Source organism: Oryctolagus cuniculus, chromosome 2 (assembly GCF_964237555.1).
Source record: "Oryctolagus cuniculus chromosome 2, mOryCun1.1, whole genome shotgun sequence".
NCBI lineage: Eukaryota > Metazoa > Chordata > Mammalia > Lagomorpha > Leporidae > Oryctolagus > Oryctolagus cuniculus.
In genome coordinates this window covers 152,953,688-152,959,687 of record NC_091433.1, presented here as the reverse complement: position 1 = coordinate 152,959,687, position 6,000 = coordinate 152,953,688, and positions in this window count along the sequence as shown.

The following is a 6,000-nucleotide window of genomic DNA, read 5'->3' as shown; positions in this document are numbered from 1 at the left end:
CATCTGATCTCCCACAATATGGCGCTGAGAGAGAGACCAAACAACTTCTACGCAGCTGCCTTGCCAATTCGACTGATGAGCTGCAGGAGCTGATCCTGCTCCTGATTGGAGGAGAGCAGCGTGCTCGGCGTGTGGGTAGCAGAGCATGGATTGGTGGAAGAGGACTATAAAGGAGGAGAGAGACAACATGCACCAGGAACACCTGAGGAACATCTGAGCAGCCCCTAAGAGAGCCGGCCGGCGGTGTGCCGCTCCTCCGCGGAAGCGGGGAAAGCAGCGGGGGGTGCTGCCCCTCCGCAGAGGCGGGGGGCTGGCAGCTAACCCGGGACCAGGACGGCGTCGTTCCTCCACGAGTGAGGGAATGAACGGCAGCAAACCCGGGAAAGGGCCAGGCAAAAAGAACAGCGCAGGGTCCGGTGTCGTTCATCTGCGAGTGGGGGAGCGACAACTGGAGATCATTATGTTAAGTGAAATAAGCCAGAAACAAATGACAAATATCACAAGTTTTCTCTTATTTGGGGAAGTTAATATATCAAGAGTTTAAAATTGTGTGGCTGTCATATCATTTGGTATAAACTTATAAATATTGCTCCACTGAATCATCTCAGGTGCCTGACAGTACACTTTTCCCCCAAGTTATGATCAGTGTCATGATTCCTCACTTTGTGTTATTAACATTTCTGTTTTCAAGAAAATGTGCTGAATATAAGGATGTGTATAATGTCTACATATGAATGTAGTGTGGCAAAATGTTAAAAAATATTAAATTGTAAAGCTAAAAAATAATAAACATTAAAACAGAAGGTCAAAAATCTTCTCATTTGTGACAATATGATGAAACTGGGGGCCATTCTGTTAGGTTAAATATCCAGACACACAAAGAGAAATACCACAGACTTTCAATTGCATGTGGAATCTAAAACTGTTGACCTCATGGATGTAGAGAATAAAATGGTGGTCACTTAGAAGTGGGGGAGGGAGAGCATGGAGAGATGTTTCCAGTGATTGTTAATTTCAGTTAGACAGAAGGAATAAGTTAATGAGCTCTATTGTACATGACATGACTTTAATTAATAATGATATATTGTATTTCTGAAAAATATGAGAATTGAAAAAATATGATAATATGAAAAAGAGAGTAGATATTATTCTCACCACAAAAAATGATGACTATGTGAGGTAAGGAATATTCTAATGGGGTAGATGTTATATTAGCTAGACTATATAATGTGAAAGCATTACAGTGTTATCTGTCAGTTAAAACTTTACTTTCATTAAATTAAAAAGTACTTTCTTCCCTATTGTAATAACAAGTCTGTTGGTGTTCTATTGCAGAGTAGGGTAATAATAGTTAACAATAACATACTGTACTTTTCTAAATAGCTAGAAGAAAGACTTCTGAATATACACACTACAAAGAAACCTTGAATATATGAAATGATGGATGCTGATTATCCTAATATGATCATTAAAATGTATGCGTGTATCAAAGTATTATATTGTATCCCATAAATATGTACAATTACTGCTTGTCAATAAATAAGAAAAGGCACACACAAAAATAAATTAAATTAAAAAGCCTCAAGGGATTAATGCTGTGGTGCAGTGGGTTAAGCCGCCACTGGAAACAGCATCACACATCAAAGTGCTGGCTTTTCTGCTTCCAATCCAGCTCCTTGTTAATGCTCCTGGGAAGGAGAGGATAATGGCTCAAGTACTTGACTTCCTGCCACTCATGTGGTAGACCAGGATGGAGTTCCTCGGCCACCCCTGACTGTTGCAGGCCATTTGGGGGTGAACTACAGATGGGCAATTTCTGTCACTCTGTTTTCAAATAAATAAATCTTTATTTTAAAAGAGCCCTATTCACAAGTCCAAATCAACTACTGCATTTTAAAATCTAAAGCTATCAGAAACAAAGCTTCTTTCCATGAAAAAATACTTATCCAATGATATTTTGAACATTAATATTGATGAAATTATTTTGAATATATAAAAGCACAGAGAAGCAAAGTGATATTGTGCATAGGAATAGACAAGATCTTAGAGTAGGAATAATAAAGTGGCAAAGAGGCAAACATTAAAATTCTAGTTATTGGTTCAAGCATTGTGGTGCTGTGAGCTAAGCCACTTCTTGGGACACACAAAAGCCTTATCAGAGTGCCTGGGGTTGAGTCCTGCCTCTGCTTTTTCTTTTTTTAAAAGATTTATTTATTTATTTATTTGAAAGTCAGAGTTACACAGAGAGAGAAGGAGAGGCAGAGAGCGAAAGGTCTTCCATCCACTTGTTCACTCCCCAAATGGCTGCAATGGCAGGAGCTGCGCTGATCCGAAGCCAGGAGCCAGGAGCTTCCTTCTGGGTCTCCCATGCAGGTGCAGGGACCCAAGGACTTGGGACATTTTTCATTGCTTTCCCAGACCATAGCAGAGAGCTGAATCAGAAGTGGAACAGTGGGGACTCGAACCAGCAGACATAGGATATGCTGGCACTGCAGGCGGCAGCTTTACCCATAGCGCTGGGCCCCTCCTCTGTTCTGATCCTGTTTCTGGCTAATGCACCTGGGACTGCCATTCATGTGGGAGACTAGCATAGAGTTTATGGCTTCTGGCCCTAGCTCTTGGAGGCACTTGGGATGTGAACCAGCAGACGAAAGGAAGGTATGTGTGTGTGTGTGTGCACGTTTGCACATCCACATATCTTTTTTTTCTCATTGCCACTCTGTTTCAAAAAAAGTAAACTTCTAAAAAATTCCAGCTATTTACATTACCTATGAAAAGTTTTACCATAATAAAGGTAACTAATATGGATGTCTTGAAAAGCAACCAAGTTAATTGTTACTCTGGACCCACTACTTACAATACAGGGACAAAGCACTGCTCTAGTGATGCAGGTGAGTGGATGTATCTTGTGAAATATATAATATAGAGAAGGAAGGGAACCTTCCTTATGATAACAGGTCGGCCATACACTATGAATTTGGAGAGAAAATATATTTACATTTTTATTTGAAAAAAAAAAAAAAAAACAGAGAAACATAGAATGCTCCCACCTGCTGGTCCAGTCCCCAAATCTCTAAAATAGCTGGGGTCAGGTCAGGTAAAAGCCAACAGATGGGAACTCAGTATGGGTTTTCCACGTGAGAGGCAGGGACTGAGCTAATCAAACCAGCACTGCCACCTTCCAGGGTCTGCATCAGCAGGAAGCTGGAATTAAAGAGCTGGGAATTGAATCCAGGCAATGAATATGAGATGTGCTTCATTGCAACAGGTGTCTTAACAACTAGGCAAAACACCCATCCAGAAATTTCTATTTAAATACTGAGAAAATATGTGTTATCCTTGAACCAGATGCTTTGGAGGTAAATGCAGCTAAAGAAACTCTAAAAATAGAACAGAAATTCTAAAAAATACAAATGTAGAAATAAGGTCTAAGAGGAAATAGAGGGGAATATATGAAAGGCAACTGTTGTGGTTGGATTCAAGATCTCTGATAGTTCACATTTTAGAACTGTCTCTGCTAGTCACGCCCTGCCCTGTGCCTGCCTCCTGCAGGCAGGAGCAAAGGGTGGGGTACATTATGAGGGTTGCTGATAACAATAACATGTATAGTGTGATGTCTAGTGTTTTAAATTCATACTGAGATGCAAACAAAATTAGAAAAGGAGAAAAATTGAACAGTATCCAGAGTACAAGGCCATGTGGATATATGCATTCCATTTTTACATATTCAGGGTTGTAAAACGTCTGTGCAGAAACACATACTTTAAAACTCTACCAAACAAGAATCATGAAGATTTCCAAGTTGCAGTAGAACAGAAAATAATGAAGCTAAACATATTCTTTGAAGGTGTAACAGGAACGGTGTAAAGAGACGAAAGGGCATCCTTGTGGAATATTCTCTACCATCCAAGGAAAATCCTACAGGCACAAGCTATGTGCACCACCTACACAGGCTAAGGATGTCAACCCATCTCCTGACTCGATAAAATTCAGCTTTCTCATTGGGCACACGGAATAAAGAAATATTTAAACCTTTTAGAGGTCCATTCTCTATGCTTTCCACACTCCACCCCTTCTAGAAAATGGGAGGCCTCTGAAACAATTTGACAGTGGGCAGTAGGATATAAAGTGAATCATTTGTGAAGAACATAGCAGTTGAATCTGATTTCCTGGACTACTTTTCCTCTATTACCAAGGTCAGTTATGACATGCTCAGTTGTCCTGAGTGAGGCTGGGGAGAATAATAGCTGAATTTTGGATTTAGGCATCTACCTGTGACAGACACTGGAAAAATTTTTCCCACCAAAACAGCAAAAAGTAGACAAGTTTCTAGATTATTACACTTATAATGGAAAATCATTGCAAGATGACAAGAAATTAGCCATAGTCATCCTATGAAATCCATCACAGAGCCATGAGGAAAGTACAGAGATTGCTCTAAGAATGAAATAACATCATTTTAGAGATTGTGCTATTCAATTCAAAACCGATTTGACTAGACAGAGAACTGATCTCATTCTTTGTAAGTATCAAATCACAAATGCATAAGAAACTTCAAAAGATGCTGCAGGTGGCCACCCATATAACCTAGGAATCACCATTGTGGAGTATGATCACCCACTGACTGCAAATACTTGCAACTCTGCTTGAGAGCTTCTCTGGACCACAAAACCCACCTAAGTCAAAGGCACACAAAGTACTTTGGATCTAGCTATCACCTCTACCTCCTTGCCCAATGCAGCCCTCTACCAAAGGCTGATAGAAATCGATAGACAGATGTCCCCATATTCTTCGTCCTCAGGTGAAGCATGTTCTAGACTGTCTGCTAGAACACATTTCATACTTTCCTTTGCAGTAACCTATTATGGACTCAATCTTAATTGGCTTCCTTAACTTTGCTTACTCACTCCCCTGCTTTTCTTCTTGTGTTCCCTGGAATCTCTTCTCTAAAGGGCATACTGATACTGACTTAGAATGCCTATGAGATGACAGAAGGGAAAGTCAATTAATGTGGCCTTCTGGAAACAATGCAAAATATCAGAGTACTTACTGGAGACTCAAGAATGGACTAAGTAGGCCAGAAATCACACATTTGCCTAAGCTTTTGGAAATCAGATTCCAAATTGAGTGCCACTGAAAACTGGTGTTTAAGGTAGGCGAAGAGTAAGTAATTTCCAGATAGCTTCTACAAACAGCTATCTGTCCACGTCAAGACCAGTTATATTCTAGACAACTTGAATTTGAACAATCAAGTTATATTGACTCTTGACATATTTAGGAAGCAAGATGTGACCCTGGAGGAAAAAGCGAGTTTTGCTCTAGTTTCAAAAGTAATACTAGAGAATATTTTAAATTCTACAGTGATGAGCTTGAAATCAAATCAGAATTCTTTTTTAAAAAATAGATGCCATGTGGCCACTTTTTAAAGAATTGGTAATAATAAATAATATAAAAATTAAGCTAATTCTCTTTATCAACATCTTCACTTATAGATGGGGTAAATTTTTCTATAACCTGATTACAAGACAAATGTGTTTCTTGTGTTCTTCTGGTAGACAAGATGGATATACTGAATGAATCCTCACTGAAAGATTAACAAGTTGACATGTAGTGTTGTAACCAATTGACATATGCTTATGAACCTTGGCCCTGCAGATATTTGGACAAGTTAATTGTTTTTAGGAGGCTGTTCTGTGCACTATAAGTTGTTTAACAGTATCCTGCTAAATGATAGATACCAGCAACTCTCTCAAACACAATAACCCAAATAGTATCCAGATAGTATCAAATATCTCCTGGGAAGCAAAAGTGCCCATAGTTGAAATGCTTTGCTTACAGGTAATTCTCTTGAAACAACTCTCTGATACATTTCCTAGTAACATATTTCACTTACCTAAATGTATGAAAAATTTGCTAATGATGAGAATTAGGACATCTTGTGAAAAGAACTAAGATACACATTTATCTCAACTGGTTGGTATTTAAGTTCAAAGCAATAAA